The sequence below is a fragment of the Bradysia coprophila genome, unplaced genomic scaffold (genome assembly GCF_014529535.1).
Source record: "Bradysia coprophila strain Holo2 unplaced genomic scaffold, BU_Bcop_v1 contig_232, whole genome shotgun sequence".
Classification (NCBI taxonomy): domain Eukaryota; kingdom Metazoa; phylum Arthropoda; class Insecta; order Diptera; family Sciaridae; genus Bradysia; species Bradysia coprophila.
In genome coordinates this window covers 1,839,334-1,864,387 of record NW_023503493.1, presented here as the reverse complement: position 1 = coordinate 1,864,387, position 25,054 = coordinate 1,839,334, and the positions used below count along the sequence as shown (strand labels likewise).

General features: G+C 38.4%; 1 long non-coding RNA gene across 1 annotated transcript; it reads left to right on the top strand.

Moving 5' to 3' along the window:
* Positions 1-9,063: 9,063 nt before the first annotated feature.
* Positions 9,064-9,657, top strand: LOC119075923. The gene is made up of 2 exons (XR_005087494.1): positions 9,064-9,441; positions 9,513-9,657. It is a non-coding gene; the product is annotated as an uncharacterized LOC119075923 (long non-coding RNA).
* The last annotated feature ends 15,397 nt before the right edge of the window (positions 9,658-25,054 follow it).

The following is a 25,054-nucleotide window of genomic DNA, read 5'->3' as shown; positions in this document are numbered from 1 at the left end:
TAACCCGAACATGGCTCACGTTTAGTCATTTGACTTGAAGCAAACACGCTGTTTCGACGTCCAAGGGTGATGGTGGTCACAGGACTAGAGGTGTGCGCCGATCTTAAAATAATCGGCGGCGGTGCGCCGACTGGTAAGGGATCGGCGGTGGCGCGCCGAGAGAAATTTAAAGTCGGCGGCGGTGCGCCGATCGGCGCGCCGATAAATTTACAAAAAATCTAAATTTTCGAAAATAATGCAAAAACATTTGAAAAAGCGTGCGCAATCCTTTTTACGAACACTGAATTCTTACTATCTTGCGATCTGAAGTATCAACAACTTATACAAGGGGAATCAACCGAGACATATCTCACCTTTTATATTTTGAATGTACAATCACTGACCTTTTATTTTAAAAACATCTGATTTAATGAATCCACGAATGATTAGTGAGTTTGCGTAAATGCCATATAAGCGAGAAGGCTGCAAAGCGCAACCAGTAAAAAACGATCTTTTCAAAAACAAGTATTTACAATAAATAAAAATCATCAACTCTGTTACGCCCCAAAGTCCCCAAAATGCAACTAGCGTTTCTCCGTTGAATTGCAATAGAAATCTTTTGTATTTGGTAATCCATGGAGCGTTGTTCGCCAGAAGCTTTTCTCATTAATGAACAAAATTTCTTAATTAATGTACTTGTTTCGGGACCCATGCAACCTAGTGATTCAAAAGCAATAGATGTAAATAAAATTTTTTCTTTTAAACGTATGTAATGATTATGCTTGAATCTTTCAGCATTATCTGCAATTGATCCAGATTTTTTGGATGATTGATTTATCTAATTTATCTAATGGTTACATCGCACAAAATCCCAACGTCCGGTCTTTTACCGTCATCTCTAGAAATGCCCGGAGGTTGTAACAGTGTAAACCGTGTAAGCCATCTTTCATAACCTATAAGCTATAAGTCAACTTACAAGTTGGAAATTTTAAGTCACATCATCATACTAGATGTTCTGCAGGTTTGTTATTTCCAACTTATAATTTATATGTCATTTACGCAAACTCACTACTATTATCTTTCGATTTATGCAATAACCGTTCCCGTTGTCTTTAGTCCATCTTCTATGTAGGAGTGAGTTCGTAGTAGAAGGTTTTCGCAAATAAGAGATTTAGATAAACTTAAATTTATAAGTAATAAGTGTATTAGCTGAGCAGCATAAAGAAACCTGACTTATAAATTAAGAGAGATAAACATTTGCTCAAACCTTGTACTCAAGCACACACTTTTGTATAGATATTTCAATTTAACTTTATATTACCGCCCATTAAAATGGTTGAAAGCAGTAAACGTACAAAATTTCGGCGCGACGAAAATACAATCGGCGGCGGCGGCGGCGTGAGCTATTATTTTTCGGCGGCGGCGCGCCGAAAATTTAGCAAAAAATCGGCGGCGCGCCGGCGTAAAATCGGCGGTGCACACCTTTACACAGGACACTTAAATTGAATTTAAAGTTTACTTCAACGCGTACCATCAGCAGAATGGAAATTAGGATATCACTCAGGAAACTACTCTGAAGAGACTCGAATCGTAGCACCACAACAAATCAACCGAAACAAGCAATCAACATTGAAAATCCTTCCGAAATTTTATTCACCATCCCAAAACATGCATAAACAAGTGCTTGGATGAGTACGTGAAGTATATCCTTGAGCAAATGCTTCACACATTCACACAAGTAAATGTGTGTTTGGTTCAGCTCTCAGCTTTCTATGGAAAAACCGAGATCCTAACCATACAACCTCTAACAGGCTTTACTGTTGGAAGAAACAAAGTAGCATGATCTACTGGAAATGATTATCTATCTATCATACATAGTAGACCTAAGCTAAATTCTGAATCTACGTTGTCATTATTAAAATTATTTCGGTCCAACAACATCGTTCGTATATCCGTCCTCAGTTTCCAACATTTACACCATGCTTGCCAGAAGCAGGCATGTGCTGAATCAACAACAAAAGGTTTCTGCCACCGTTTTGATCTGATGAAATGATAAAAGCACCAAATCGACACCTTGCACTTAATAGTGCTGTTCAAGAACGCCACATCTCATCAGGTCATGGCGACAAAGAGATGACCAACCTTGAGCAGTAGTCATACCTTTTCGCATATAAAAGTTTAGCGAATCATCAGCAGAATGAAATTCCTTTCAAACCGCTTCATCACGAAACCCGCCTGCTCAGGCGGACACGTGGTTAAGCGAACCACAACGCGAATCAACCCAAAAAAACACATAAGCAAATGATTGGATGAGTAGACGAAGCATATGCTTGAGCAAATGCTTTGCACATTCACACGTTTGGCGCAGCTCTCCACACAAAGAATTGACTTCACTCGTCGGTTTAGTAGTTTTCATGTGAAAAAATCGTACGACTTATGGAGTCAATGCACAAAAAGTCCGATATTTTTTCGGCCAGTGGCCACATAAACTCGTTACAGTGGAGCCGGACAAGCCATCAGGGACTTATTTCAATTTCAATTTATTTTACTATTTGAACTAACTCTTACGATTAGATCACAGGCTATTCTTGGCTAATAATTTAATTATCTAAAGACTATAGAACTTAACCCCCCCCCACTTATATCTAAACACATTATTTAGGTTATGTACAACATGTCAATTACCATATCTATTTTTATAACGATCGTTGGTCTCTAAAATTCGTATTGTATTGAGTTTTGTTCGTTTTGTCTTCTAGGAAACGTCGCAAATGCTTCGTCATGTCAAATGTATTTGATGTGACTTTAAAGCAATTAAAGCCATCTGTTCCTCTTTGTGCCTTAAACAAATCATTTAAGGGAATCCATTTAAAGCCTTCAATTTCCCCATTCGTCCTTGCAACCAATTTAGTTTCCGTTGAAACGTTTGGAACAACGTAAAGGGTTGTGTAACCGGTTTCGCTCGAATTCGACCATTTCCCTTCGATGTACCATTCTGGATTTATTAAATTTTCAATGTTGACGCTGGTTTCTTCGTAAACCTCGCGAATGGCACATTGAAGGGAAGTTTCGTTCGACTCAAGTTTTCCCTTTGGGAATCCCCATAGGCCTTTCGAAAGATATGTCTGCAGCAGCAATACCTTGGTACAGTCCGGAGACAGCAAAACTGCTCCGCAGGTGGGAATAGATTTTTTGTGTCTGCAATGAGAGTTAATAATTGGCTTAGCGAAAGTTGAAAAAGAAAACGAATCGGAAGGCAGATATATCTGTTTCATAGGTACAGCCAAGGCAGATCTCTGGCAACTGCACACACATTATTTTTGAAGTTTAATGAAATTTACATGCGCGGACGCTGCTCGATTTTTGACCTACTAATTTTGCAATCAACGTGCGTGTAGTTGCTAAAGAGCAGATTCCCGTGAAGTATCGCCAAAGTCGAATCGCAAAAAAAAAATGTTGGCGTTTCTTCACATTTTGTCGTTTCTCCACACTTTGGCGATTTTTCTTGGCGATACTTCACACTTTGGCAATTTTTTATGGCAATTCGTCAGTTTTTGAGAATTTTTTAAATCGCCAAAGTGTGAAGAAACGACAAAGAAAATCGCCAAAGTGTGAAGAAACGCCAAGAAAATTCGCCAAAGTGTGAAGAAACGACAAAATGAAAAAAACCTTTAAAATTTAAATTCATTCTTCAGGAAAATATTAGAGTTTGCAGTATATATCTATCTTTGGATTTTTTTTGTTATCATCACATCATGATTTCAAAGTCTTGAAAGACATCGATTGCAAAGTGATTTATCGGACCTTAGATGAGTAATTGTGACTCTAGGCCGTAGGCCTAGTGCACAATACACATAGTAAGCCTTATAAAGCACTTTGCATCGAGATTCGTAGAACCTTTTATGCAACAGAGGCATCTAAAGTCCGCAGATTTCGAAAATTATGATGCTGAGCTGAGTTGCATAAAACTAGCGTCAGGATCCTGAGATCGCGCGCTACACACCGGCAGTTTGTTAGCCCCGTACGAAGTACAAAGGGGCTTATAGGATTACGATGCCGTGTGTAATTGATGGAATTCGAAGCAGACGGTAAGGGCAAAGTGTTTGCCTATGTTCATAGATAACGAATCCGCAATAAAAATTTTGTCTGTCCGTCTGTCTGTCCGTCACGTCGATATCTTGAGTAAATCAAATCCGATTTCAAAAAAAAATTTTCCCTGAAAGATAGTCAAAATAGTGAGGCTAAGTTCGAAGATGGGCGGTTTTGGGTCGACCCTTCCGGAGCTGGGGCCCAATAAGTGCTTTAAGGTCTTTTGGGGATATTTACGGCAAAAAAAAACGATGAAAATGCAAATGAAACGGCAAAAGATAGGTATTGTCGATACCGATCCAGGAAAAAAAAGTTTATTAAAATCGGGTGAATGGACCGTGAGTTAGGGCCCTAGAAGTGAAAGGCTACTCGGCCCTAAGTGTATTTTGCATATAACTCGAGTAAATTTCATCCTTTTTTCGTAATTTTTGTTTCATTTGAAAGGTAATCGAAGCCCGAATATAATGTGGCGAAAAACGTTTTAAATTTGGGTCCTTGGACTGAGGCCGCTCCTCGGCCCTAAGTGTATTTTGCGTATAGATCGAGTAAATATCATCCAATTTTGCTAGTTTTTGTCTTATATGAAAGGTAATTGAATACCCAATAGAATGTGGTGAGAAAAACGTTTTAAATTTGGGTCCTTGGACTGAGGCCGCTCCTCGGTCCTAAGTGTATTTTGCATATAACTCGAGTAAATTTGATCCGATTTTCCTAAATTTTGTTTCATTTGAAAGGTAATCGAACACCGAATAGAATGTTGTTGAAAAAAAAAAATTTGGGTCCTTGGATTAAGGCCGCTACTCGGCCCTAAGTGTATTTTGCACATAACTCGAGTAAATTTCATCTGATTTTCCTAATTTTTTTTTCATTTAAAAGGTAGTTGAACACTGAATAGAATTTTGTTGAAAAAAATCAAAATTTGGGTCGTTGGACTACGCCCGCTACTCGGCCCTAAGTGTATTTTGCATATATCTCGAGTCAATTTCATCCGATTTTCCTAATTTTTGTTTCATTTGGAAGGTAATCGAAGGCCGAATAGAATACTGTTGGAAAAAAAATAAATTTGGGTCGTTGGACCCCTTGGTGTGAACTAGGTACAGGGCGGCAAGCCATTTTTGCTTGTAGGTTGGCCAAATTTGAACGTATTTAGATGGATTTTGCTTTATTAGATAGGTATTGACCGTACCAATCAGGGTAAAAAAAGTTTATGAAATTCGATTCACCGGAGCGTGAGTTTGGAGTGAGCTTATATGTGGCTACTCGGCCGTACAGTGAAGGTGGTGTTTTTAGCCCCGTACGAAGTACAGAGGGGCTTATAGGATTACGATGCCGTGTGTAATTGATGGAATTCGAAGGAGACGGTAAGGGCAAAGTGTTTGCCTATGTTCATAGATGACGAATCTGCAATAAAAATTTGTCTGTCCGTCTGTCCGTCACGTCGACATCTTAAGTAAATCAAATCCGATTTCAAAAAAAAAATTTCCCCTGAAAGATAGTCGAAATAGTGAGGCTAAGTTCGAAGATGGGCATATTCGGGTCCGCACTTCGTGAGTTAGGGCCACCTAAGTGATTTAAGGTCTTCTGGTGGTATTTATGGCAAAATAAACGATGGAAATGTAAATGACACGGCAAATGATAGGTATTGTCAATACCATTCCAGGAAAAAAAAGTTTTTTAAAATCGGGTGAGTGGACCGTGAGTTAGGGCCTTAGAAGTGAAATGCTACTAGGAATTGAGTTAAAGTTGGACTTTCAGTTGACTTCACGGAAGCATCAACTTCCGGGACATTTTGTTCATTTACAAGAAAATCCAACTTGACGAAATATTTTTTAGTTTTGTCAAGTTAGATTTTTCTGACAAAAATACCAAGTGTCCCGGAACTTGACAGTTCTGCGAAGCGCCTGACTGGGAAAAGTTTTTATCTAGTTGGTAACAATAGAATCAGATTTGTGTTGATCTAAGTTTAAATTGAATGTGAGTCGTCTTAAATTTGTACTTTAAAAATATGAAGTGTTGGCACCGTACATAGATCCATATAGTCGAAACAGATCTTTTTTCTGTACAAGTAACGAAGTACTGTAGATGCTACATTAGCATTGCTTATGCAAGACATTCACCAAATTGGTAAACCTTCCTCTATAAAACATGTCTCACAAATCAGAAAAGATCTTATTTCCCGCCCCATGCGAAAGTTGACCATTACGCATCAATTTGCTTGCTTCAAAAATGATCCGTTACATGAAGGAATATTTTCGATTCATTTTACGAGAATTCCTTTTTGATATTCGACTGTCGCTTGCGGGGAACAATAGGCCAAAATACATTGGACGCTGCTAAAGTAATTCAGTAAATGAGGCCACAATTTTGTGATACTCGCTAAATCACTCATGTCATTCGTGCAACTTGCTTCAGTAATTGGTTTGTTCAACAAGAGTAATTGTAGAGGTCACCTTCGGCTCGGATATACAAATTTTAAACTTGTTGAAAAGACAGTTAGCGAAGCTTTGTTGCTAATAAAACACGTGAGTGAGTTAGCTTTTGTCACAAAATGGATACTTCATATAATAAACTATCTTTCGCAGCATTCAATCTACTCTTAATTTGGTCACGTAAAGACGACGTACATTTATCGTCGAAACTTTTGTTTTGCACTTCTGTACATAACTGATATGGTCCTATCTGAAGCTGAACTCGCATCACAGTCCATAGTTGATGGGGGAAGAAAGCTGGTAATATCATTGATAAGTGTTCTGGGAAGCCCGTCTTGTGCCCCTTTAAAAATTATCTCTCGAAGAAGCTTGCTAAATGTGATTCATCCTCGTCTATTGTCAGAAAAATAATTAATTTCTATTGTAACTCACTTGTTTAGTGGGCACCACAGGCCATGTTTAACCAAAAAATGAGTTGTCGACTTTTAAGTGTTTTTCTTACCAAGAGATGGCGCTAATGCTAAACTTTATGATGAAGTGGCTTCAAACTTCGTGAATTTTGGTCAAGTTTTTCGTCATTTTTGATGTCATGACGGTGCTAAGCTTGGGACCAAAATTCGCAATTCATCCCACGAGAGAGCCAATTTTGGAGGTAGCAACGGATGTCGAGGCTATCATTTCACAACAAATCCCAAAACCGCTCAGAAAACCAGCCAGAGGCGACGTATTGTACACCATCACTAAGTTCTCCAAACAGCACAGAGAACTGAACCGAATTGACCGTTTCTTACAAAAGGCGGCGGAAAAAGCCAGAAATTTTCTCAAAACCCACCGAGAAATTATGGTCTCCAACAGCGATAAAGGAGGAGTCACGATCATCTCAAGGAAAGATGAATATTTCACCAAAATACGAACACTATTGTCCGACCTAAATTCGTTCGAACCAATCAGCAAAGATCCAACCGAACAGCTGAAGGGCAGGGTGAACCGATTCCTGGACAAACTCTATCGTGCAAACTACATTTCCGACCAGGTCAAGAAAAACATGAAAACCTGGAACACCATTCCTCCACGCCTTTTTGGTCAAATCAAATACCACAAGGTAGGCCATCCGATTAGACTAATAGTGTCTACTATTGATTCAGCGGCGTACAAGATGGCAAGGTTCCTGGCTACGATCCTGCGGAAGGCTTTCAAGACAAAATTTGGAATCAAAAATTCAAAACAGTTTATAAAAGCAATTCGAGGCAAAAGGATCACAAAAGGCAACATTCTGGTCTCATACAGTGAACGACATCTCAAATGTCTCACTGTTAAATTTTTCTGAGAATTTTATTGTGTCATTGCAAGTTCACAATGACATTCTCTGAAAAAAATGACAGTGAGACATTTGAGATGTCGTTCACTGTACGACGTGGTTAACTGTTTTGGCACAATCCCAACTGAGTTGGCATTGGAGATAATAGACCGCGATTTTCACCACATTGAGCAAGTCACACCCATTCCGAAAGAAGAATTCCTCAAAATGCTGAAAATTTGTTTGGAGCAAGCGAATTACTTTGTATTCGCAGGCAAATTCTACCGCCAAAAATTGGGTATGTTTATGGGCTCCGCTTTGGCCCCAATATTGGTCGAAAGAGTCATTGAAGACATTGTGGAAAAGGCGATCATCGACACAAACCTAGATCCAGATTTTTGGAACACATACGTTGATGATCATATTACATCAATCCCACCTGAAATGGCCGATAAAGTACTCAATAAACTTAACTCCTACAACCCCAATGTTCAATTCACAATGGAAAAGCAAGACGATGACGGCTCCATTGTGTTCCTGGACGCAACAGTGCACAACGATGGAAACACACTCAAAACGAAATGGTTCCACAAACCGATCGCATCCAATCGACTGCTGAACTATTATTCTAAACATCCAAAGAATATGGTCATCAACACAGCAAAATCGTTCATCCGGCGAGTGTTCACGTTGAGCCACTCATCGTTCCACCAGGAAAACCGATTGACCATCGAAGCGATAATGGACAAGAACAATTTTCCGGCTAAACTGACTGAACGACTAATCCACCAAGTGAACCAGATGATGTCCAGCCAAACATCGAAAGGTAATATAAGTTACCCGCTCATTAGCAGGATGGAAATTGCTGGCACGTCGTTATCAGCCGATGTATCGGAAATTAACTCACCACCACCGAATGCAAACTCGACCAGAATAGACACAACAATAACACCAGCTGTTCAAACACAGCCAAAGAAAAATCGGTTTGCAGGAATGGCTTACATTCCCGGATTAACTGAAGCAGTTGCAAAGCAAGTCGGAAAATATGCACCGGATCTGAAAATAGCCCCAAGACCTACAAATAAGGTGGCCAGCATTTTCTCCAATATGAAACACAAAGTCAGACCAGGTCAATGTTCGAATGTGGTGTATAACATTCCTTGTCGGAACTGCCGCAGAAGCTACGTAGGATGCACGTGTCGCCGGCTCGATGACAGGGATGTAGAACATAAGAAAGACGTGGAAAACATGGCCAAGAACAAAAAAAAAAACTGCACTGGTCTACCATGTGTCCACCAAGAAACATCAATTTGATTTTGCGAACAAAGAAATTCTGAAAAAAGTCCGGTCAAAACGAACGATCAAAATACATGAAGCGAACAAAATCATTCTCAAAGGAAATTCAGCTGTGAACTTCAGAAAAGATGCAGCTCATGTATCGCCAATGTTCTACAATCTGATCGTGAATAGTGGAAAACGCCGCCATGTGAACCTGCCTCGAAGACGGAATGATGAAATGAATCTGCAACAGATGTTTGAGTGACAGGTGAAATTGTCAAGTGACAAACATAAACAAACGAGACTGTAAGCAAGTGCTAAGTAAAAACCAAGAAATTGATCAAGTTTGTTTACAACCTAGTAGTAAGCGTAAGTTTACGAAAATAAATTATAATTGTTCATAGCTCTAAGTGATTAAGTGCCAAATAAAAATTTTTCAGCCTTGAAGATGACTGGTCACACAGTCGAAAGCTAGGCTCAAATTTGGTCACATCAACTTTTGGAGTTTTAATTTTGTCGAATCCAGGCGATACAACGCAATATCCAATTTCGTTCTAAATCGACAAGCAATACAACAACTATAAACGTAACCCGATTGATTGCAGTTTTTCTAAGATTTTACCAGAAATTCTTGTTGAACAATTTTTGTGGAATGGAAGGATCCATGACTAAGTAGGAACACTTTCAATCTTCTCAGCCTTTCACAGACAGCAATCATATCAGTAGTTTAACTCTTGGATCTATTACTTCATTTGATCTAAACGATGTCAAGATATTGATTGGAAATCTTTTACTTCATTTGTTTAAAACATTCTTTTTGCTGTAAAAGACCACATAAATCAAAGCCTGTCTTTAATACCCGATTACACCCATCCGTAATAGGATCATCGAAGGCAATATTCAACTACTACAATCGTGTCGTTACTGTAAGGTCTGTCAGAGAGTTTTTAGTGGAAGCATCGCTCACTTGAACGAAGCACACCCTGTTAGCTGCCAATTAGCTGATTTTTTTCGTTTTGTCGTTTCTTCACACTTTGGCGGTTTTTCTTGGCGGTTCTTCACACTATGGCGACTTATTTTGGCGATTTAATTTTTTCTTGGCGATTTGAATTTGGCGATACTTCACGGGAATAAAAAGCAGCTGGCTTGGTAAAATACTTACAACGCAAAGTTTCGCAGTGTGCGCTTTAAATCACTCAGATAGCGTCTTAAAAACGGCACGTAATTAAATGTTTGAGCAGCGAATTCTTCGAATGAGACTTCTGTCATCCATTTATTCTGCGGACAAACGTGGTCCAAATATTGCCAGTACGCCTTTTCAATATATCCGCAACACTTTATCAGGTCTCTTGAGTCCTTAAGCGGCACAATCTCTTTCAAAGGCCTCAATAGGTTATTTAATACATCCTCGGGAATTTTCATTTTGTGTGTTTGTTCGCTCGTTCGCACGTGTTAGAAGTTTCGAGAGTTTTTGTAAGTTCACAGCGTCGGTTTTTGACACGATTAGTTAAATTAATTAAATTGAAAATGCCAGGAATTGTCTACGGAACGCAATATCACCACTTTGCGGTTAAGCTTTCTTCAAACTAAGTAACCAATTTTTAAACAACAATTGCTAAAGTTCACCGTCATGCTAATTTCATTTTATTTAACACAAATTCACTTTATTCATTCTAAGACACTTGTTCTGGACGCCGGTAATGTTAAAAGTTAAATGGTATGTGTAGTATAGACGCAGCGTCGTTCTAACCGAAATAAGTGTTCAATGCAAATGTGGCGAAGAGAACATATTTCTATGGTACGATATGATACGATTGGTAACACTTATTTCATCTGGTATAATGTCAAAACTATATTGACATGATGCGGCATCTATGAGATATGAGTTGGATGTTGACATTATCGAAGGTGGTGTTAAACGTTCATGAGTACGCGGTTCAGCTGAAGCATTTGGACAGAATTAATCCAAACATTTCGAATGGCTTCAGACCGAGACGTTCGGTAGAAGCAAATTTGCGAAATTTTTTTCCATTGTAGCACACGAAGCATTTTCAGGAAGAAAACACCTCGACTTTGTCATCGAATCTTCATTAAAACGAGCCATCAGAACAGTCGGAGCGTTTGCTGCGACTGAGCCCCGTACAAACCCGTATATCTATTGCGTACGTGACCCTAGTGCGTCTGTCACCCTACTTTGACCGTAAGTCTATGCGCCGGTTAAAGTAGTTAAACTAAAATTATTATGTAATGTGTACATCTTAGAAATTGCGCATAGCGCAATTACGAAGCCCCGTACGACGTTCCTTTTAAATAAAACAAAAATTTCAAATAGCCCTAAAATTTTAATTTATTGAGTATAAATACACATAGGGCCTAGTATCGGCCTCAGTCCGAGGATCCAAATTTATTTTTTTCAACTACATTCTATTCGGCCTTTGATTACCTTCCAAATGAAACAAAAAATACGGAAAACGGATGAAATTTGCTCGAGTTATATGTAAAATACACATAGGGCCCTAGTAGCGGCCTTAGTCCGAGGACCCAAATTTAATTTTTTTTTTCAACAACATTCTATTCGGTGTTCGATTATCTTTCAAATGAAACAAAAATTACGAAAAACGGATGAAATTTACTCGAGTTGTATGTAGAATACGCATAGGGCCCTAGTAGCGGCCTTAGTCCGAGGACCCAAATTTAATTTTTTTTTCAACAACATTATATTCGGTGTTCGATTATCTTTCAAACGAAACAAAAATTACGAAAAACGGATGAAATTTACTCGAGTTGTATGTAAAATACGCATAGGGCCCTAGTAACGGCCTTAGTCCGAGGACCCAAATTTAATTTTTTTTTCAACAACATTATATTCGGTGTTCGATTATCTTTCAAATGAAACAAAAATTACGAAAAACGGATGAAATTTACTCGAGTTGTATGTAAAATACGCATAGGGCCCTAGTAGCGGCCTTAGTCCGAGGACCCAAATTTAATTTTTTTTTCAACAACATTATATTCGGTGTTCGATTATCTTTCAAATGAAACAAAAATTACGAAAAACGGATGAAATTTACTCGAGTTGTATGTAAAATACGCATAGGGCCCTAGTAGCGGCCTTAGTCCGAGGACCCAAATTTAATTTTTTTTTCAACAACATTCTATTCGGCCTTTGATTACCTTCCAAATGACACACAAATTACGAAAAACGAATGAAATTTACTCGAGTTCAATGTAAAATACACATAGGGAACTAGTAGTGGCCTTAGTCCAAGGACTCAAATTTAATTTTTTTTGAACCACATTCTATTCGGCCTTTGATTACCTTCCAAATGAAACAAAAATTACAAAAAACGGATGAAATTTGCTCGAGTTATATGTAAAATACACATAGGGCCCTAGTAGCGGCCTTAGTCCAAGGACCCATTTTTTTTTTTTTCAACAACATTCTATTCGGTGTTCGATTATCTTTCAAATGGAACAAAAATTACGAAAAACAGATGAAATTTACTCGAGTTGTATGTAAAATACGCATAGGGCCCTAGTAGCGGCCTTAGTCCGAGGACCCAAATTTTTTTTTTTTTCAACAACATTCTATTCGGCCTTTGATTACCTTCCAAATGACACAAAAATTACGAAAAACGAATGAAATTTACTTGAGTTCTATGTAAAATACACATAGGGCCCTAGTAGATTTTCACTTCTAAGGCCCTAACTCACGGTCCACACACCCGATTTAAAAAAACTTTTTTTTCCTGGATTGATATTGACAATACCTATCATTTGCCGTGTCATTTACATTTCCATCGTTTATTTTGCCATAAATATCACCAAAAGACCTTAAATCACTTAGGTGGCCCTAACTCACGAAGGGCCGACCCGAATATGCCCATCTTCGAACTTAGCCTCACTATTTTGACTATCTTTCAGGGAAAAAAAAAAATTTTGAAATCGGATTTGATTTACTCAAGATATCGACGTGACGGACAGACGGACAGACGGCCCAAATTTTTATTGCGGATTCGTCATCTATGAACATAGGCAAACACTTTGCCCTTACCGTCTGCTTCGAATTCCATCAATTACACACGGCATCGTAATCCTATAAGCCCCTTCGTACTTCGTACGGGGCTAAAAACGAGCCGTCAGAACAGTCGGAGCGTTTGCTGCGACTGAGCCCCGTACGAACCCGTACATCTATTGCGCACATGACCCTAGTGCGTCTGTCACCCTAGTTGAAGTCAAATTATTATGAAATGTGTACATCTTACAAATTGCGCATAGCGCAATTACGAAGCCCCGTACGACGTTCCTTTCAAATGTAACACAAATTTCAAGTTGACCTAAAATTTTAATTTATTGAGAGGCCTAAGGCCTAGTTACGGCCTTAGTCCAACGACCCAAATTTAATTTTTTTTCATCATCATTATATTCGGCCTTCGATTACCATCCAAATGAAACAAAAATTAGGAAAATCGGATGAAATTGACTCGAGATATATGCAAAATACACTTAGGGCCGTGTAGCGGACTTAGTCCAAGGACCCAATTTTTTTTTTTTTTTTCAACAACATTCTATTCGATGTTCAATTACCTTTTAAATGAAACAAAAATTAGGAAAAACGGATGAAATTTACTCGAGTTATATGCAAAATACACTTAGGGCCGAGTAGCGGCCTCAGTCCAAGGACCCAAATTTAATTTTTTTTTTCAACAACATTCTATTCCTCGTTCGATTACTTTTCAAATGAAACAAAAATTAGGAAAATCGGATCAAATTTACTCGAGTTATATGCAAAATACACTTAGGGCCGAGTAGCGGCCTTAGTCCAAGGACCCAAATTTAATTTTTTTTTTCAACATTCTATTCCTCGTTCGATTACTTTTCAAATGAAACAAAAATTAGGAAAATCGGATCAAATTTACTCGAGTTATATGCAAAATACACTTAGGGCCGAGTAGCCTTTCGCTTCTAGGGCCCTAACTCACCGGCCATTCACCCGATTTTAATAAACTTTTTTTTCCTTGATCGGTATCGACAATACCTATCTTTTGCCGTTTCATTTACATTTCCAACGTTTTTTTGCCGTAAATATCCCCAAAAGACCTTAAAGCACTTAGGCGGCCCCAACTCACGAAGGGCCCGACCTAAATATGCCCATCTTCGAACTTAGCCTCACTATTTTGACTATCTTTCAGGGAAAAAAAATTTTTCAAATCGGATTTGATTTACTCAAGATATCGACGTGACAGACGGACAGACGGACAGACGGACAGACGGACAGACAAAATTTTTATTGCGGATTCGTCATCTATGAACATAGGCAAACACTTTGCCCTTACCGTCTGCTTCGAATTCCATCAATTACACACGGCATCGTAATCCTATAAGCCCCTTTGTACTTCGTACGGGGCTAAAAATGAAACAGTTTGGCATTGAAAAAAGCCACCAGGTGGCTTTTTGAAGTTCTTGTTGGCCGGCTGTTCTATGTTGTAATTGGTGATGTCAAACCTAGGACTTATGCAGCGACTTCAGGCAAGACATTTCGGCATAGCAAGACATTGTGGCATACCAGCGTAGTCCGGCATTGCAGCGTCGTCTGGCATAGCAACGTAGTCTGGCATAGCAACGTAGTCTGGCATAGCAGCGTAGCAAAGTATTGTTTGGGCAATTACGAACGATAGTGGCAAATGAAAAGGATGAATGCTTCATATTTTTAAGGAGGAGCATGGATTATGCAACTTTGAGGAGGAGTGTTGGAAGAAACAAAGTAGCATGATCGACTGGAAATGATTATCTATCTTTCATACATAGTAGACCTAAGCTAAATTCTGAATCGACGTTGTCATTATTAAAATTATTTCGGTCCAACAACATCGTTCGTATATTTATCCGTCCTCAGTTTCCAACATTTACACCATGCTTGCCAGAAGCAGGCATGTGCTGAATCAACAACAAAAGGTTTCTGCCACCGTTTCGATCTGATGAAATGATAAAAGCACCAAATCGACACCTTGCACTTAATAGTGCTGTTCAAGAACACCACATCTCATCAGGTCATGGCGACAAAGAGATGACCAACCTTGAGCAGTAGGCACACCTTTTCGCATGTAAAAGTTTAGCGAATCATAAGCAGATTGAAATTCCTTTCAAACCGCTTCATCACGAAACCCGCCTGCTCAGGCGGACACGTGGTTAAGCGAACCACAACGCGAATCAACCCAAAAAAACACATAAGCAAATGCTTGGATGAGTAGATGAAGCATATGCTTGAGCAAATGCTTTGCACATTCACACGTTTGGCGCAGCTCTCCACACAAAGAATTGACTTCACTCGCTTCACTACGTTTAGTAGTTTTCATGTGAAAAAATCGTACGACTTATGGAGTCAATGCACAAAAAGTCCGATATTTTTTCGGCCCGTGGCCACATAAACTCGTTACAGTGGAGCCGGACAAGCCATCAGGGACTTATTTCAATTTCAATTTATTTTACTATTTGAACTAACTCTTACGATTAGATCACAGGCTATTCTTGGCTAATAATTTAATTATCTAAAGACTATAGAACTTATCCCCCCCCACTTATATCTAAACACATTATTTAGGTTATGTACAACATGTCAATTACCATATCTATTTTTATAACGATCGTTGGTCTCTAAAATTAGTATTTTATTGAGTTTTGTTCGTTTTGTCTTCTAGGAAACGTCGCAAATGCTTCGTCATGTCAAATGTATTTGATGTGACTTTAAAGCAATTAAAGCCATCTGTTCCTCTTTGTGCCTTAAACAAATCTTTTAAGGGAATCCATTTAAAGCCTTCAATTTCCCCATTCGTCCTTGCAACCAATTTAGTTTCCGTTGAAACGTTTGGAACAACGTAAAGGGTTGTGTAACCGGTTTCGCTCGAATTCGACCATTTCCCTTCGATGTACCATTCTGGATTTATTAAATTTTCAATGTTGACGCTGGTTTCTTCGTAAACCTCGCGAATGGCACATTGAAGGGAAGTTTCGTTCGACTCAAGTTTTCCCTTTGGGAATCCCCATAGGCCTTTCGAAAGATATGTCTGCAGCAGCAATACCTTGGTACAGTCCGGAGACAGCAAAACTGCTCCGCAGGTGGGAATAGATTTTTTGTGTCTGCAATGAGAGTTAATAATTGGCTTAGCGAAAGTTGAAAAGAGCAGATTCCCGTGAAGTATCGCCAAAGTCGAATCGCAAAAAAAATGGTGGCGTTTCTTCACATTTTGTCGTTTCTTCACACTTTGGCAATTTTTTATGGGAATTCGTCAGTTTTTGAGAATTTTTTAAATCGCCAAAGAAAATCGCCAAAGTGTGAAGAAACGACAAAATGAAAAAAACCTTTAAAATTTAAATTTATTCTTCAGGAAAATATTAGAGTTTGCAGTATATATCTATCTTTGGATTTTTTTTGTTATCATCACATCATGATTTCAAAGTCTTGAAAGACATCGATTGCAAAGTGATTTATCGGACCTTAGATGAGTAATTGTGACTCTAGGCCGTTGCATAAAACTAGCGTCAGGATCCTGAGATCGCACGCTACATACCGGCAGTTTGTTAGCCCCGTACGAAGTACGAAGGGGCTTATAGGATTACGATGCCGTGTGTAATTGATGGAATTCGAAGCAGACGGTAAGGGCAAAGTGTTTGCCTATGTTCATAGATGACGAATCTGCAATAAAAATTGTGTCTGTCCGTCTGTCCGTCACGTCGATATCTTGAGTAAATCAAATCCGATTTCAAAATTTTTTTTTCCCCTGAAAGATAGTCGAAATAGTGAGGCAAATGATAGGTATTGTCAATACCAATCCAGGAAAAAAAAGTTTTTTAAAATCGGGTGAGTGGACCGTGAGTTAGGGCCTTAGAAGTGAAATGCTACTAGGGCCCTATGTGTATTTTACATATAACTCGAGCAAATTTCATCCGTTTTTCGTAATTTTTGTTTCATTTGGAAGGTAATCAAAGGCTGAATAGAATGTAGTTGAAACGAGCCGTCAGAACAGTCGGAGCGTTTGCTGCGACTGAGCCCCGTACAAACCCGTATATCTATTGCGTACGTGACCCTAGTGCGTCTGTCACCCTACTTTGACCGTAAGCCTATGCGCCGGTTAAAGTAGTTAAAGTAAAATTATTATGGAATGTGTACATCTTGGAAGTTGCGCATAGCGCAATTACGAAGCCCCGTACGACGTTCCTTTCAAATAAAACAAAAATTTCAAATAGCCCTAAAATTTTAATTTATTGAGTATAAATACACATAGGGCCTAGTATCGGCCTCAGTCCGAGAAATGAAAACAAATGAAACAAAAAATACGAAAAACGGATGAAATTTGCTCGAGTTATATGTAAAATACACATAGGGCCCTAGTAACGGCCTTAGTCCAAGGACCCAAATTTAATTTTTTTTTTCAACAACATTCTATTCGGCCTTTGATTACCTTCCAAATGACACAAAAATTACGAAAAACGAATCAAATTTACTCGAGTTCAATGTAAAATACACATAGGGCCCTAGTAACGGCCTTAGTCCAAGGACCCAAATTTAATTTTTTTTTCAACAACATTCTACTCGGTGTTCGATTATCTTTCAAATGAAACAAAAATTACGAAAAACGGATGAAATTTACTCGAGTTGTATGTAAAATACGCATAGGGCCCTAGTAGCGGCCTTAGTCCGAGGACCAAAATTTAATTTTTTTTTCAACAACATTCTATTCGGCCTTTGATTACCTTCCAAATGACACAAAAATTACGAAAAACGAATCAAATTTACTCGAGTTCAATGTAAAATACACATAGGGCCCTAGTAACGGCCTTAGTCCAAGGACCCAAATTTAATTTTTTTTTCAACAACATTCTATTCGGCCTTTGATTACCTTCCAAATGACACAAAAATTACGAAAAACGAATCAAATTTACTCGAGTTCAATGTAAAATACACATAGGGCCCTAGTAACGGCCTTAGTCCAAGGACCCAAATTTAATTTTTTTTTCAACAACATTCTACTCGGTGTTCGACTATCTTTCAAATGAAACAAAAATTACGAAAAACGGATGAAATTTACTCGAGTTGTATGTAAAATACGCATAGGGCCCAAGTAGCGGCCTTAGTCCGAGGACCAAAATTTAATTTTTTTTTCAACAACATTCTATTCGGCCTTTGATTACCTTCCAAATGACACAAAAATTACGAAAAACGAATCAAATTTACTCGAGTTCAATGTAAAATACACATAGGGCCCTAGTAACGGCCTTAGTCCAAGGACCCAAATTTAATTTTTTTTTCAACAACATTCTACTCGGTGTTCGATTATCTTTCAAATGAAACAAAAATTACGAAAAACGGATGAAATTTACTCGAGTTGTATGTAAAATACGCATAGGGCCCTAGTAGCGGCCTTAGTCCGAGGACCCAAATTTAATTTTTTTTCAACAACATTCTATTCGGTGTTCGATTTTCTTTCAAATGAAACAAAAATTACGAAAAACGGATGAAATTTACTCGAGTTGTATGTAAAATACGCATAGGGCCCTAGTAGCGGCCTTAGTCCAAGGACCCAAATTTATTTATTTTTTCAACAACATTCTATTCGGTGTTCGATTATCTTTCAAATGAAACAAAAATTACGAAAAACGGATGAAATTTACTCGAGTTGTATGTAAAATACGCATAGGGCCCTAGTAGCGGCCTTAGTCCAAGGACCCAAATTTATTTATTTTTTCAACAACATTCTATTCGGTGTTCGATTATCTTTCAAATGAAACAAAAATTACGAAAAACGGATGAAATTTACTCGAGTTGTATGTAAAATACGCATAGGGCCCTAGTAGCGGCCTTAGTCCGAGGACCCAATTTTTTTTTTCAACAACATTCTATTCGGTGTTCGATTATCTTTCAAATGAAACAAAAATTACGAAAAACGGATGAAATTTACTCGAGTTGTATGTAAAATACGCATAGGGCCCTAGCAGCGGCCTTAGTCCGAGGACCCAAATTTAATTTTTTTTCAACAACATTATATTCGGTGTTCGATTATCTTTCAAATGAAACAAAAATTACGAAAAACGGATGAAATTTACTCGAGTTCAATGTAAAATACACTTAGGGCCGAGTAGTGGCCTTAGTCCAAGGACCCAAATTTAATTTTTTTTCAACAACTTTCTATTCGGGGTTCGATTACCTTCCAAATGAAACAAAAATTACGAAAAACGGATTAAATTTACTTGAGTTCTATGTAAAATACACACAGGGCCCTAGTAGCTTTTCAGTTCTAAGGCCCTAACTCACGGTCCACTCACCCGATTTTAAAAAACTTTTTTTCCTGGATTGGTATTGACAATACCTATCATTTGCCGTGTCATTTACATTTCCATCGTTTATTTTGCCACAAATATCACCAAAAGACCTTAAATCACTTAGGTGGCCCTAACTCACGAAGGGCCGACCCGAATATGGCCATCTTCGAACTTAGCCTCACTATTTTGACTATCTTTCAGGGAAAAAAAAATTGTGAAATCGGATTTGATTTACTCAAGATATCGACGTGACGGACAGACGGACAGACGGCCCAAATTTTTATTGCGGATTCGTCATCTACGAACATAGGCAAACACTTTGCCCTTACCGTCTGCTTCGAATTCCATCAATTACACACGGCATCGTAATCCTATAAGCCCCTTCGTACTTCGTACGGGGCTAAAAAATTTTAAATTTGGGTCCTTGGACTGAGGCCGATACTAGGCCCTTCAAAAAAATAAAATTTTTAGGGCGATTTGAAATTTTTGTTTCATTTGAAAGGAACGTCGTACGGGGCTTCGTAATTGCGCTATGCGCAATTTGTAAGATGTACACATTACATAAGAATTTTACTTTACCGACGTTTACGGACGCAGTAGGCTTACGGTAAGAGTAGGGCGACGGACGAACTAGGGTCACGTACGCAATAGATGTACGGGGCTCAGTCGCAGCAAACGCTCCGACTGTTCTGACGGCTCGTTTTATGATTCAATCCTGCGATTTTTATCTGCAAATTTGTGTATTTGTTTTCGCAGTTTGAATGGGCGATTTTTTTCGCGGGTTCAAACCTACGAAATTTTTATTTGGCAGTTTCTATGCTGCTTTTGTAATTCCAAAAATCACTAAAAAGTGATATAAAATGATCGTCATAACTACTTGACTATAATGTAGAATTCGCAGGTTCAAGTTCGCCTGTACTTCACATACATACATTGGCAATGGTACAACGGAATCGCCAAGAAAAATCGACAAAGTGTGCGTGAAGAAACGCCAATTAGCTGATTTTTTTCGTTTTGTCGTTTCTTCACACTTTGGCGATTTTTCTTGGCGGTTCTTCACACTTTGGCGACTTATTTTGGCGATTTAATTTTTTCTTGGCGATTTGACTTTGGCGATACTTCACGGGAATAAAAAGCAGCTGGCTTGGTAAAATACTTACAACGCAAAGTTCCGCAGTGTGCGCTTTAAATCACTCAGATAGCGTCTTAAAAACGGCACGTAATTAAATGTTTGAGCAGCGAATTCTTCGAATGAGACTTCTGTCATCCATTTATTCTGCGGACAAACGTGGTCCAAATATTGCCAGTACGCCTTTTCAATATATCCGCAACACTTTATCAGGTCTCTTGGGTCCTTAAGCGGCACAATCTCTTTCAAAGGCCTCAATAGGTTATTTAATACATCCTCGGGAATTTTCATTTTGTGTGTTTGTTCGCTCGTTCGCACGTGTTAGAAGTTTCGAGAGTTTTTGTAAGTTCACAGCGTCGGTTTTTGACACGATTAGTTAAATTAATTAAATTGAAAATGCCGGGAATTGTCTACGAAACGCAATATCACCACTTTGCGGTTAAGCTTTCTTCAAACTAAGTAACAAATTTTTAAACAACAATTGCTAAAGTTCACCGTCATGCTAATTTCATTTTATTTAACACAAATTCACTTTACTCATTCTAAGACACTTGTTCTGGACGCCGGTAATGTTAAACGTTAAATGTCAGATCACACGGTATGTGTAGAATAGACGCAGCATCGTTCTAACCGAAATAAGTGTTCAATGCAAATGAGGCGAAGAGAACATATTTCTATGGTACGATATGATACGATTGGTAACACTTATTTCATCTGGTATAATGTCAAAACTATATTGACATGATGCGGCATCTATGAGATATGAGTTGGATGTTGACATTATCGAAGGTGGTGTTAAACGTTCATGAGTACGCGGTTCAGCTGAAGCATTTGGACAGAATTAATCCAAACATTTCGAATGGCTTCAGACCGAGACGTTCGGTAGAAGCAAATTTGCGAAATTTTTTTCCATTGTAGCACACGAAGCATTTTCAGGAAGAAAATGACTTCGACTTTGTCATCGAATCTTCATTAAAAAAAATGAAACAGTTTGGCATTGAAAAAAAAGCCACCATGTGGCTTTTTGAAGTTCTTGTTGGCCGGCTGTTCTATGTTGTAATTGGTGATGTCAAACCTAGGACTTATGCAGCGACTTCAGGTGTTTCCGCTTCAGGTGTTCCGCATTACGTTACGTACTTTATAATGTCATTGAAAGGAAGCAGGAAGTTCGAGATCTTGACATCCCGGTCGAATGAAAACGTTTTTTGAAAATATGTTTGTTAGCATTCTGCGCAACAGTACTGAATAAAATCAGTGTAAGAGAGATCCTTTACTGATATTGATTCAGGTGAAAGACGATAAAATGAGTCAGAGGAACTTTTAAGCACTAAAGTAATCTCTACGCGCATCTTTGAAGCCAGTTATCGAAAAAATCCTCTTCGAAACTCCGCTGACAAAAAATGATAGCAACTGAACGTCAGAGCCGACTCTTGTCAGCAGCAGGTTGAACGTGCTTTCATTACGCATCAACGAATCACACTGGTAGCGAGGTCGCAACCAAGTATGCAGTCAATGTCACTTGACGTTGATTCATATCGATTCAGCTCATCGTAGCATCAATTCTTAACCTTACTCGATGGTAACGCCATTAACTTGACTTGACTTGGTAACGCCATTGAGCACCAATTCAGGAATGGCAGCGCCCCAATTTCCACTTGTGTCGTGATCTTAGTGGCTTGCATCTTGCTGACGTTAAGAAACCAACAATTTGCTCCTGCCCAGAATGAGATAGAATTGAAAATTCGGATACTCAATATGTGACTCGGGAAAGCACTTTCGGTCTTTGTCCTTACGCTGCAATACTTACTTACGGGTATCTGTTATGGCAATTTCGCGAGTTGTAGATCGGATGAAGTGTGTGAGTGCCTGAAATAACTATTCATGCAAAGAAAGGACCAAATTTCCAGCACATAGGACAATTCACTCCGTAAGTGCGCCTAAAATTTGAATTTCAAGGGAACGAGTCCATGAAAAAGTGAACCAAAAAATACATTTCCAACGCTTCATTGTATGAAAATGACGCTGCGTGAGAAAGATTTTGAATTTAGACCGCAATTACGGTCTTACAATTTCTTATATTGACAGAAGAGCAAAAATGTGAGCTTTCTGGCGAAAATATTACAGAAACCTCTGGTTTCCACTATTCAGAAAATCAAGCATCAAACAACCATTTTTAAATTGAAATCACTCGAGTCCACTCAGGCTTTGCCAATACTCTATCTACAAAAAAAAAAACTCTCAGCTCTCTGTGTCAAATTCACGCTGTAAGTGTGCCTAAAATTTGAATTTTAAGTGAACGATTCGATGAAAAAGTGAACCGAAAAATACATTTGTATGAAAATGACGCTGCGTTAGAAAGGGTTACGCACTTTCCATTTTGAATTTAACTTTAAACGTTTTCTAAGATAATTTACGAACTGTTGACAAGTTCTAGTGCCAGTGAGTAGGTGTCGTTACATACAATTTTTAAAAGTTTCCTATGTGGAGAATGAGCACCAGCTGAAAATCACCATGTCGCCAACATTCCAAGTACCAAAATCACAACTTTTTGTCAGATAAGTATCAAATTTAGGTGTCCCAAATCAAATCAAATGTTTTGTTTGACCCAGAGCAGTCCATTTAGCATATTTAACGTTTAATTTACATTTTTGCACATTTTCATCAAATTTTGTAGCCAGATTAAAGTCTCCAAATCACCTTTGAGAATCAGTAACGAACTCAAAAAATATTTTTTAGACATAATGACCTGATGGAACAGCTAGACTTATTTTTAAAAAATGTGGAGTCTCGTTAAATTTTCTGCACTTAGATTTTCTTTGTTCACGAATTCACGAAAAATTTCACTCGCTCCGCTCACAATTTTTATTCCCTTTGGTTCCCTGTCGGAAAACCTAATAGGCCACTGATATAAGTGACAAAAAGCAAAATATTTACATAATACATTATCACATATGAATATTTACTTGATGAGGGAAGTAAGATTTTTTTTTTTCATCAAAAGTGTGTGTTTGATTTTTCATGCTTCGGGGCCGAAAATGAGGGCAATTTTTCGAATTTTCTCGGGTTTCCGGCCCTCTGCATGAAAACTCACTTCGTTCGGCCTACAATCCGCGAAATTGCCTAAAATCAATCGTCCAAAACAGGTACACAAATGACTATTATTCCTTATAATCGGCCCTGGTAGCAACAGATCAGTGTCAAATAGCCGTTTCTTGCAGAGAGATGCTAAGTAGACGGCTCGGACGCCGTTTCGACAGATAGAGGGAATATGTGGACCATTTCTGAAAAAAATTGAACCGTGATCGACCAGCTGTCAAATTGAAAAAGACATAACCACAGATTTTTTAAAATACTTCCAGCAGCACCAACTTTAATGATATAAATTGCTAACATGATCCTTGTAGGATCAGAATGAACGTAAGACAATTCACGCTGTAAGTGTGTCTAAAATTTGAATGTTAAGTGAACCAAAAAATACATTTTTCAATGCTTCCTTGTATGAAAATGACGCTAACCGTGGATTTACATAGCAACGTAAAAGTGACAGATGCAATGTTTTTTAAATACTGCAACCCGAAATTTCATTCATAAAATTAATAGTACATTACTATGCAAGGGAAGTAAAGTGATATCTCGTATCCAGATGAGTAAAAGTAACCGAGGGCTTTAGCCCGAGGTACATTTACTCATCGTGATACGAGATATCACTTTATTTCCCGTGTGTAGTATAACGTTTTCCTATGCGAGTGATGTAAAGGCTATTGCCTATACATGTAATAGCCTTATTACATGCACCAGCATAGGAAAATTATGAATGAAATTTCGAGTTGCCGTATGAGAAAATTTTTGCATCTGTCACTTTTACGTTGCTATGTAAATCCACAGTAAGTTAGAAAGACATCGGCACTTTCCATTTTGAATTTCGACCGCACTTACGGCGTGAATTTATCTGTAAATCAGATGCAGTATTCGTACACAATTTCCGAATTGAAAAATGCAATTTTGGAGACCAATTTTTAAACACGTCTATAATACGAAAGTAGCTTGTAAATAAAACCCTTCCCTACATTCTATTTGAATTTCCGGTTGGCTGTATCATTGTCAATGTCGTTTGAGCTGTCAAAAAAGCTGTCATTTTCACAAAGCTAACCTCAAATTGAACAAAAAAAGTGTGGGATAGCCAAAAAGACTAGAAAATGACGATTTTCAACTTAATGTGATTCAGGCCTCTGAGTCTTCCGTTTTGCCTCAATGTATGTGCGAGTTGTCATATCAAACAGTGTGCTCTATTGTTTGAACACGCGGTATTTCTCAAAGTATATAAACACTGAAGGTAGCGCAGTCCCTCAGGGAATAGCAAGAAATATGGATCCCGACTTTAAGAATGATATCGCCAAATCTTCAGGTGATTGGAAAACAAGCGGTCTCCGATTTTAATGAGTGACAGCTCGTTGGATTCGTCTTTCAATTCTAGAAAACACGTGTTTTTCACTTTTTCTTAAAAAAATTTGTTTTCTGTGAAAAGCGCTCAAAAGT